We start from the raw sequence: 12,160 nt of genomic DNA, 5'->3' as shown, positions 1-12,160 counted from the left end.
TAAATAAATGTTAAAAAAATTATCATTATTTGAATATGACGTGATACTTTACTTGGAAGACCTAAAAAACTACAAATAGAATTAATACGGAAATTCAGTAGCATAGCAAGATACAAAGTCAATACCCAAAAGTCAATAGCATTCCTCCACACAAATGATAAACACACTGAGAAGGATATTATAGAAACAATACCTCTTACAATAGCACTGAGGAAAAAGAAATACCTTGGAATTAATCTAACTAAAGAAGTCAAAGATATTTTCAAGGAAAATTACAATTCTCTGAAATAAAGAATCATAGTGGATTTTGAAAATGGAAAGATATTCCATGCTCCTAGATAGGAAGAACCAACATTGTGAAGATGGCCATACTCCCAAAATTGCTGTACCAATTTAATACAATCCCAATCAAACTACCAACAACTTATCACAGACCTAGAGAAATCATTCCTAAAATTTATTTGGAACCAGAAAAAATCTAGAATAGCCAAAGCAATCCTGGGCAACAAAAAAAGGCATAAGGCATTACATTTCCTGACTTGAAATTATACTACAAGACTAATGTGATAAAATCATAATGATACTGGCAATGAAATAGACCTGAGGATCTATAGAATAGATCAGAAGAGGCAGAAGTAACTACGAACACAGTCAGCCAAATTATCTTTGACAAAGTGTCCAAACATACTTACTGGAAAGAAGATAATCTCTTTAACAAATGGTGCTGGAAGAACTGGCTCTTTATATGCCAGCTACTAAATCTTGACCCAGATCTATTACCATGCACTAAGCTAAAGTCAAAAATCTATTAAAGATATAAACATTAAATCATAAACACAAAATCTGAAAAAAAAAAAAAAGCAGGAGGAACTCTTGAAGACATTGGGGTAGGCAAAGAGTTCATGACAAAAAATCATGGACGGAATCATGAAAGAATTAAAACTGGGACTTCATCTTATTGAGAAGGTTTTGCATGTCAAAAGGAATTAACAACAAAGTTTAAAGACAGCCCACAAATTTGGAAAAAACCTTGACTAATAATCACTCAGGAAAAGGTCTGCTCAATAGAATCTATAAAGAACTAAAAAAACATTAGGGCCCCAAAATTTAAAGACACAATCCAGAAATGGGCATCTGAGATGAACACAGCTTCTCAGAGGGTGAAATTATAGAAAACAATAAATATATGAAAGAATGCTCCACATCACTAGCCATTCAAGAAATTCACACTAATACAACATTGAAATATCATCTCATGCCAGAAAGAATGGCTATCATGAAGAAATCAATCAACAATAAATGTTGAAGAGGTAATGGGGAAAAGGAACCCTTCTCCACTGCTGGAGGGAATGTAGACTGGTGCAACCATTATGAAAATCAGTGTTGAGACTTCTTAAAAAAACTAGGACTGGAAATCCCATTCAAACCAGCTATCCCCCTACTGGGAATTTTACTGGAGATATGGGAAAATTATATCATAGTGATATATGTGCACCTATGCTTATAGAAGCACAATTTGTGATAGCCAAATCTTGGAAACAACCAAGATGCCCATCACCTGAGGAATGGATGAAAAAGATGTGGTATTTTTATACAGTGGAGTATTACTCAGCTATAAAGAATGATAAACTAGAAGCCTTCATATTTAAGTGGATGCCACTTGAAGATATACTTATAAGTGAAATAAAGCAGACCCACATGTGTGAATATCATATAGTCTCCCTACTATAGAAACTCAAAAGTAGAAATAAAAATAGAGAGGCATAACACAATTAAAAGGAAAGCGAGAACTTGAGGATTAGACAATTAAGTGAGGGCAAGGAAAAAAGCTAGGAAACATGACAGAGGCAAACCCATACATTTATATGCACAAGATGGAAAGGCAATAATCCTGAGAATCTTCAGCAGGTTTTCCAAACTAGCAGTTAATTGGTAGGATTCTCATCCTGACTAATTATATAAGCTGATATAATTATATAAGTGAACTAAGCAATTGCATTGAACATAGCAATGTGTAATAGTTGGATCACGCTCGGAATGCCTGTCATTCTGCTCTTCTAAATGCGTACTGATTGTCATGACATACCAATTAGTGCCATACTGTCTCTCAAGTAAATGTTTATTTAAAAAAGAATGATAAATGAAAACAAGAGACAAGAAAAATGTTACAGGATGGTCCTGCTACAAGGCTGTATATGGTTAGATTTCTGAACTTCTGTGTAAAATTATGTAATTGTTTATTCCTATTTTTAATATATTTTTACATATTCTGTAGAGACTTAAAGTTCAACATATCAATACTTGATGGAAATACCTTTTCCATGTTATGCCTAACATGTTTGATATTCAGACAGATAGTGAGATTAAGCTCCACTGTCTATGATATAAGGTAAAATAATAAGCTTTCCTTCTGGAGGGTTAACACTCTAAGTTTGCAGATCAAAAGTTAGAGATAAAGAAGAGCTGCAAAGAAAGCCAACATTTTGTCACTAGGTTTTCAATGTAAATGAAAACTCAGGACATAAAGAACCTGTACTGTAACATCATGTAACTCAGTTGTGTCCCAAATTTTGTAATCAAGGAGATTTTGGGGCCACAGAGGAAAGTGATTGATGATGTAGAGTGTGCCTAAAGAGAGTAACATGGAGAGAAAACATTCTCTCAGTCTTTCATAGGAGAAAATTGGTGAAGCAATGGCCGGCCATGACTCATTCACATGACTGACACTGACAAAGGATCTACAAACTGCGATACAGAGTTTCAGGATAAATCCTGAGGGGATTTAACTGACCTTATCAGATACAAAAGCTACATTTCTTGTTATATAGGTCTTGCTTTATCTTGATCTTAACAATACAGAAGAAAAGTATAAAAATTAAATCCATATTAATATGCTGAGCTGTAAAAGGCTCAAGTAAGCAACTTCTGATATTGCCAGTCCTACAGAAAATCCACTACTCTTATGGACTACTGGATTATACTACTCTTATGGACTACTGAATATTTTGCTGAAGTCACCTGTAATATTTAAATGACAATGGAACACCTTCTTTGACAAAACTAAACAAAAAAGGGGATACAAATGGACGACCATTTTGTATCTGTATATTCAAAGTAGGATAGATGTACAGCTACATTCTCTTAATTCAATGACTAGAAAGATTGTTCCAATAGTGTTTGTAGATAGGATATTATGTCTGCATCTTGAACAATGAATAACCACTAAGACAACAATATGCAATGTATTAATTATTTAAACTGTCCTACCAATCGGTTTTGAAACAGTCTCATTGCTGTTTGTCAATCAATAAAATTATTTTTTAAAAAAAGAGTAAAAGGACGACAAGCCAGAGAATGCACAGAACGACAGAGCCATCAGTTCCTTTTTCCTGTGGACCTCTCTCCATGGGGCAATACTGGTTGCATTTAATAGGCCCTTGCTTGTCAACAGATGGGGAAAGAACAGTGTCTGTGTTTCCACTATGAAGCTTGAAATTTCAGCTTCATCTTTACAATGTTCATTCACATCATAAAATATAAATTTGTACCTAGTGTATCAGTGGCATTATTTTAGTACTGGAAAAGCATATAAAAATTTGGGAAGAATTGTCAAGTCAAACAGAAGCAATTGTCACTAGTTCTCCTCAAGTCATGAAATTTCACTGTTTTGTTTTTCCTTAGTATGTGTTTGCGGTACACAATGTTGCGATTCATTGTAGAGAATTATTACAGGCACAGCATACATCTTGAGAACTCTTTTATTCTTGTTTCTCTTCTTCTCTTCCCTTTCCCTCCACACAAACCTGGATCTGCTTCTTTTTTTTCTAATGCTTGCAATACATAGTGTTTAAATTCTTTGTGTGAACTTACTATATACTCATTAACCATCTGAATTCTTTTTATGTCTAAGTGTCACATTTAGATTCACAGTAACCTGATCTCACTTTAGCACTTGTCAGTACCCTAATGTCACTGATCCAAGCCCATCAGGCCCATAACACATCATACCTATAAGAGAAATGCTGTGTTTTGAAGAAGATGAAGATCTTATTAATGAGACAGCAAATTGTGTGAAGAAAGTAGAGGTAGCCTCATTGTCTTCCTGAGCACAGTATTCAGGGTATTTGTGAGATAATGAAATCATGGTGTGAGGTGAGAGTAATTGACAATCAGTGCATGCATGACTAAACTCATGGGTCTGCATAGGATGCATGTTCAGAGAGTGGCACATGAGCATGCTCTAAGAGTAGTTTTGGCCCTCGAATGGCAGAAGTTCACCCATTATGCACTGAGTGTTTTGACCTGTGTCTAAATTTCGTCCCAAAATCTCATGCACACATAGATTTAGGTCTTTTTGGAGGTGGCTGGATTGGGAATGTGTTAATGGGGATTAAGAATGTGGGATAACTAAACTAGCTTGCTGATTCATTTAGCATAGTTTTGGGTAAAATAATGGGAAAACTTGCTCTCTGAATGAAATATAAGGGAAACAGAGAAGGCAGGCTTACCCCACTGCTTCCTGTCTGCTATGCCATGAGCTGCTTCTCCTCTGCCATTCCTACCCACCTTGGAGACAACTGACTATGCATTACAATCTCTACCAACTGTGAGCTAAAATCAGACTTTCCTCCTTTTTAATTAGAATATTTAATATTCTTAAATTAATTTTAGTGACAAGGAGATAGCAATGAGACTATTTCAAAACAGGTTACTAGGACAGTTACAACAATGCATTGCATATTATTGCCTTCGTAGTAGTTATTCAGAGTACAAGATGCACACATGATATCTTGTCTAAAGACTATTAGTACAAATCTTTCTTATCATTGAACTAATAGAATGTAGCTGTATATCTATCCATATATATTTTTTCACAAAAAAATGGTCCTTCATTTATATTCCCTTTGTTATTTTGTTTTTTCAGAGATGAGTGTTCCATTGCCATTTAAATATTGTAGATGCATGAATTCAGCAAAATAACCCAATGTAGTTCAGTAGTCCATAATAGTAGTAAGTTATCAGCAGAACTGGCAATGTCAGAAGTTGTTGACTTGAGACTTTTACAGCTCAGCATATTAATATGCCTTTACGTTTCATACCTCGTGGTTATACTTTTCTTCTGGATGGTTAAGTCCAAGATAAGAAAAGGCCTATACAACAAAAAATGTAACTTTTGTATCTGACAAGATCAGTCAAATACCCTCAGGATTTACTCTGAAACCATGTACAGCAGTTTGTACCTCTTTTGTTAGTGTTAGCCATGTGGATGAGTCACAGCCATTGCTTGACCAATTTTCTCTCTGTTAAAGACTGAAAGAATATTTTCTCTCTAGGTGACTCTCCTCGGGCACATTGTGCATTATCAATCACTTTCCACTATGGCCCCATAATCTCCTTGGTCAGAAAATTTGAGACACCACGGATTTACAGGATGTTACAGTACAGGTTAATTATGCCCTGAGTCCAAACTGACCTTGAAGGGCTAGGGCCAAAATATTGGATATACTTTTATCCCTTCTTTTTCTCTAATTTTTTGGTCTGGAAGCTTAAGTTGTTAACCATCCAGAGCAGAAACTTAATGATATTACTCTACAACATAGGCAGTTGAGCTTAACATCATTATCTGTCTGACTATCCTCCTTTAACTTTAGTGTGACAAGTATTTTTGTCCCAACAGTGACAAATTATTTAAGACATTTAAGCAGAACTCAATGGTCAGTTATTTAAAATGTTCAGATCTTCCAATTTTTGGGGAAAAAAACTTAAGCAAAATTTCCAGTTTGACCCATATATCAAAAGTGTTGTTTTTCATGAAAGCTCAGGGTAAAATATCTAGCTATGTGGCCCATAAGATAGATGATAACAATTAGGTAACTAAAAGGAAATGAATCATGAAGGGGAATTAGTACAGGTACAGAATACATCATCATGAATTCCATTTTTAGTCCTCTTTCTCTTCTTCTTCTTGCTCCCCTCTACCCATCTTTGGATCCTTTTCCTTCTCAGAACAGATCTGCAATATATAATGTTCAAGTTATTTGTGTGAGGCTATTACATATAAATAACTCATCTTAATTCCTTGTAACTCTTCACCCTGTCATAAAATAAAACAGGTTTTAATCCTGATCACTTCTTTATCTATCCCAGACCCTTCCCACCACTTCATCTTTCACACAGCAGAACAATAGGGACCTATCCAGGCAGTTTTCAGTCAAGGTTCAACATCCTGCCCAGTTTCCTTTCATCATCACAACTCAGTGAGTGTCTCCCTGATGTGGGCAGCACAGCCACTGCACATATACTCTTGAAAGGCAAAAAGATTTCACTCCATGATAACATCACCTCGTTCACCCCTCATGACTTCTATGTTTTCTTTACCTTCTCAACCTCCCCCACCTAGGCTTTGCCAGTTCTATGCTCTCTTCTAACACTACCCTACACCGGGTCCAAGTTTTCATCCTGCAACCCCTTTGATCCCAATGAAACAGAAAATAAAGAAAAGACACAGGGAGCTTGGGAGCACAAACACCTCACCATCATATAATTGTACACAAGGCTGTTTCTTCACGTCTCAGACCCTCCTGTACAGATCTCACCATGCCCCTGGTTTATAGATGTAATTCTTGCAAAACCTCAAATATTTATGTTATTGGAGCACAATACGCAATAGTTTCAGTTGACATGGTATTTGAGGCCCAAGCTCTCACCTACAAAACAGCACCAAAACAACAAGCTGATCTCACAGCTCTGAACTGAGCCCTACCCTAGAAAAAAGAAGAGCAAACATCTACATGGACTCAAAATACACTTTTCACATCCTTCCCAACTATACAGCAATTGGGCTAAAAGAGGATTGCTTACCACCAGGGATCTTCCATCACCAATTCACACTTAATAAAGGCACCCCTGGCGGCAGCCCTCCTGCCTGCCCTAGCAGGAATTACTAACTATGAGAAACATCAAAAATATACAGACTTCATAGCAGGGAAACTTTCCTAAAGCAGATGGCCAAGAAGACTGTTACCTCCTCCAGCAATCCACCTGCCTCCAAGAGACAATACCTCTCCCTGACAGGCACCATCCTCATCTATACCCAGAACACTCCTGGTGCCAGACACACCCAACCTACAAGAGATGGTACGTTCACCAAGAAAATATTTCCTTCCCACATCTGAAAGTCATCCGAACTCTCCTCCATCCATAATCACTTACACATGGGCTGCAAACCTCTCAGCTGCTTACACTAGCCTTTCATTTCAGCCCCATCCTGCAAGACCACACTAACAAGGATCACCACATGCTGTCCAGTGTACTATGCTGGTTCCCCCAGGGCTTTCTCCATCCCCATTACTACAAAACCCACAAAGTCCATGGACTTCCCCTACCCAGGACTAAGAAATTGACTTTACACAAATGCCTCAAATCAAAAAAATTCACCTATCTCCTAGTTTGGCTGGACACCTTCACAGGATGGACTGAGGGATTCTCCATCACCTTTGAAATTACTGAGACAGTTACACAGTACCTCCAGTCAAATATCATCCCTTGATTTGTTCTTCCCACTTCAATCCCATCAGACAATGGGCTGACCTTAACCGCCAAAATAATGGTGGAGTTCTCACAGTGTCTCAGAGTAGATTGGAAACTCCACACCCCCATAGGACCCATTGCACGGGAAGGATAAAAATAGCTAATAACCTAATCAAAGCCCAATGCACAAATCTTGATACAACCAAACAAAGATCGGCTATCCCCAAACCCTAATGCTTTCATGAGACTCAGGAAAGCCCTGGAAAACCTGTAGACTACAGCCCCTTTGAACTTCTGTATGGCCTCTTCTTTCTTCTGGGTCCTTCCTTACATCATCCCAGAAACCAACCTCCTGGACACTACTTTGTTCCCTGAAACTTCCCAGGCAACAGATACAAAAGACAGAAAACTTCACCTCAGCTTCTTTCAACATCCAGACATAAGAGGACTATCTTGCTAGCAGATCAGTTTTGATGAAAATTTCACACTCTCTGCCCTTCAAATCCATATGGACAGCCTTCCCCAATACAGTCATCTACAGCACTCCAATGGCAGCCAAGCCAGAGGAACCATCTCATGGGGTTCATCACTCTCCTCTAAAACTCCACTCCCAGATACCACTTCCCCACCTCTTCCAAGACTTCACTGGCTGCCAAAGATTCTCTCTGGAAATTGCAAGCATTTTCCCTCAGCTCCTTGCTTTTTACCCTCATTCCTGAGGAGTAAGGGTCTTCCCTTATCTCCCTCTTCATCAGTTCCCTAAGGCAGATCCCTGCTCATGTCCCTCAGGCTCATTTTCTGGAACCTCTTCTGCCCTGGGTAGTCAGACCCCTTTTCCCTCACTCTCAGATCCATATGCCTGAGTGGATTCTCCCTTGGGTCCAACAACTCATTATCCAAGGACATTCTCTGTCATTCTCATTGTACTACAAAGTCTATCTGTTTCCCCTCCTCCTAGGGTTCCTTTGCCCCAAAGATCTCAAACCTTTCACCTATCTTCTCACTCTTGGTTTCCTAACTATCTCCTAATCCAACTAGCCCACATCCTTTGACAATGCCCAGTGTCGATCCCTTACTTTATGCTTAGATTCTCTTCTATTTGCAAAAAATTTATCATAAGCTAACCTCTGGTTAACCCCTGATCTGGCTCCTTGCAATCCTTTGTCTCCTGGAGTGAGGATCTCACCTTCCAAGGAAACATCCATTTCTTCCCCATGGAAATTGTCCACATTTTCACTTTCCCATTCATCCTCTGCCTAACTTCTCCAAATGCTTAGGGTACCCATATATTGCCATAACAAGTTCTTACTCACATTCATACCTTCAGCCCTCATATTCGCTGCCAAGCTGCATTCAGTAGCCCTAACTGACTGGAACCATGCTAAGAGGTGCCTCCTAACAATCATCCTCCTTTTGTGTGTGGTACTGTTACCCATTCCCTTGTGTGCTATCAGGAATTGTCCTCAGTCAAACACCGCCACCACCCACCTTCGCCATGGTTCCACTTGAGCCAGGACTAGCTGCAGCAAGTCTTCTCACCATCTTCCTTCCTGTTGATAAAACCCCTCATCTCCCTGCTATGCCTTTTCTCTCCCCAGCCCCAGAATAACAAACTTGCCCTGCCCGAAATGCCCAGACTCCAAAAGCAGTCCTAGGCCCAGACAATCCCGAGTCCTACCCTTCTACTGCAGGGAGACTATAAACCTGGCCTGTTCTCTACTAAGTAACTCCCAAACACCACCATGCTCAAGAACCCCAGTACACAAAAATGTCTCCACATCACAGGACCAATAGCCACAGGCATAAAAAACTTTACACAGGCCACCATAAACCGCTGTAGGATCAGCTTCCTATTAGTACCTGTGGGACACTAATCCTCTTCTAAATTCAACTTTACTCTAAACCAACACTTTCCCTAAGGCCCCAAGAACATGACATTGGACTCAGCCTGCTTCAGAATGTCAGGAATAACAAGCCCAGAAAAAAATCATGAATCCAAATTCCCAGTTCTGCTCACTCCATCAACTTCCATATCTCATATTTCTGCTGTGATCTCATGCAGCACCTGACCCACTTTCCCTGGCCAAACACCTTCAACAGGGGCACCATCCCTGCCCATTGCCTGCTAATGCCTGCCAAAGAACTCCTCCCAATGACTTCTTGAAGACAGAATAACATTCATTTTATAGCAGCAGAGTAAAATGCCAGGTGCCACCTGAAAGGACCATCCAGGTTCTGCTCCCCCCTTTATGCAGGGGCCATACTCATGTCCAGCATGGGACAATGGCAAAAGATTCTAAGCTAAAAAAGCAACTTTCAGATGTATATTATTTTCTACTTAAACACATTCTGGGTCTTCTGGCTCTGAATAACTCCTCTTATCTCTGCCCATAAAATGGACTGAAACATGTACCCTAATATATCTGACCCTCAAAATAGATACAGTCCCTGGGCACCCTGAGCTCCTGGTACCTGCACTGACCCTTCTCAGACAATGTCCACAAGCCCCAACACTCATAGCCTGACTAACAGACCTTGGATTCTCCACAGATATGGGAACAGGAGTTGTAGGGGTGGCTGTCTGCACCACAGCTGGCCAGAAGCTCTCAGAAAAAAAATGTCAGAGGTTTTTGGAAAAAATTCTAATTCTATCCTTACCTTATAAAAGAAGTACATTAACTGGCTGGAATGGCACTCCAGAACCACCATGCACACCCAGGATCTACTCACTACAGTGAAAAGAGACACCTGCATCTTCCTCAGAGATGAATACTGCTTCTGTTAACAGCTTGCAATCTATCCATCAGACAGTTGAGAGTCTCTAGGATCAAGTCACCAGGCTCAAAGAACAGGCAAGGGTGGCTTCAGTATGGCTCAGCAGTGAGTCTTCTTCCAAACTGGCTGGGCATCCTACTTCCCCACATACTTAGGACCATAGTCTCACTGATTCTGCTCTTTCTGCTTGGACTTTGCATACTAAGACTCAATAGACTTCACACAAGGACAGATCCAATCCACAACATCCAGACAGATCCATCTGATGACCCATTATGTGGCTATCCCACAGGATTCTCTAGCTGACCAATAGCCAGAACCAAAGATCCTCAAACCCTTAGCATTCTATCACCTTGCCTAGATCTGATAGAATCACCACCAGCCTAGCCCCACTACCCCTTCATTTACTCCTGTCTCTTATTTCAGGAGGATGACTACAAGTCATGCCTGTGGGCATCTCTTATGATGCCCACATAATCCTCTAGTCATGCTTTAAGAAGTCCTGAGAAACTACACCTCCTTCTCTTCTCTTTTGCTGTAACTCAAGGGATAGGAATGTCATGTCTCTGAACTAGATCCCCACTCCCCTAAGAAAGAAAAACTCCCCAAATGCATCTGTTCTTCTCCCCTGCAGGAGTTCAGCATTCAACAGGAGGTCAGCAGCTGCCCCACACAGCAAAAGTTACAGAAAGCTGATCCTTCAGAAAACCACAGGAGACATGCTATGCCTGCCAGCAACCCCATAACAAACACCTCCACATCTATCAGATACCACTAGACCTCCTATGCAAAGATCCAAAATTCTGCACTCCCCTCAGCCAATCCCTTCTTCCCTGCCTAATCTCTATACAACTTGCTATTGCTCTTCACCTGGGGTCCATGATTTTTGCACCCTTTGTCTGGCCACACCCATTTTCAATAAAGTCCTCACATGCTGCTTAAACTCTGCCTGCCTTAAAGTTCTCAACTTTGCCTTGGTTTAGCACTGTGCTGTGTTTGCATACATGAAATCCAGCTATTATTGATTTGATTTTTCAGGAGTAAAACTGCATACATAAACTACAGCACTATTTGGTATTCCTGGAGAATACACATTGCAACCTAGTAGGTGGCATCTTAATTACTACAGAAATAAATAAAGCTATTAATTGAATAATTGTTGCTATGTAATGTAAAAATTAGGAAATATCTGCAACTACAAATTCAGCTGGTCCCATATAGGAATAGCATTAGGGATGAGGACAATACACGTGTGCTGTCACTGAGTGACTATGTGCCAAAGTGACATAAATATATATTTGAACCTACTGCTGTGGCAAGTGCCTTCACCTCAGTTAGTCATTCATGGAAGCCAAGTGCAGAGACAAGAAAGTTCATTAGCCAGCAGCCAGCAGGAAACATTCATTGACCCAGAGGCAGGTGTGTGGTACACTCTATGCATATGTAGTTCTGGGTACAGAGATGCAATTATCTTTTCTTGTTGGCTTGAAACATAAAAAGTAACATATAATGCTTTCCATTTGGGATGGAAGAAAGAATATAAATAGTTATCTTTTGAGAAGGCAAGGGGTGAGATGGGTGTGACAATTGTTACATTTACAGGAAACACAAACTTGAGGAAACAGAAACACAAGGAAAATGAAATTAAACCTTAACATGGCACTAGGACCCAAAATGGCAGTGATTTGGTACCCTATCCCGTGTCAATACTAGATAACATTGGAGGGTGGTCATGACACACAAATTGAATTGATTAATTTTTACATTCTAGCTGAATGGATAATGCAATATACATATACAATAATATTCTCAGTTAGTACACAGATGTCAAGAAAGTAGCCAAACAAAATAGGGC

At 39.7% G+C, this 12,160-nt stretch overlaps 1 protein-coding gene across 1 annotated transcript in view; it reads right to left on the bottom strand.

Moving 5' to 3' along the window:
• LOC101567883 (interferon-induced very large GTPase 1-like) overlaps window positions 1-11,640 on the bottom strand; it is a 164,285-nt gene extending 152,645 nt beyond the window's left edge. The window contains exon 1 of the mRNA XM_004648195.2: window positions 11,604-11,640. The gene's annotated coding sequence lies outside the window, so the exon portion shown is untranslated. The remainder of the gene's footprint in view (window positions 1-11,603) is intronic.
• Window positions 11,641-12,160: the final 520 nt, after the last annotated feature.

This window comes from Octodon degus, unplaced genomic scaffold (assembly GCF_000260255.1).
Source record: "Octodon degus isolate 3935 unplaced genomic scaffold, OctDeg1.0 scaffold00359, whole genome shotgun sequence".
NCBI lineage: Eukaryota > Metazoa > Chordata > Mammalia > Rodentia > Octodontidae > Octodon > Octodon degus.
The sequence above is the reverse complement of the archived record's forward strand: the minus strand, read 5'-3'. Positions and strand labels throughout refer to the sequence as shown.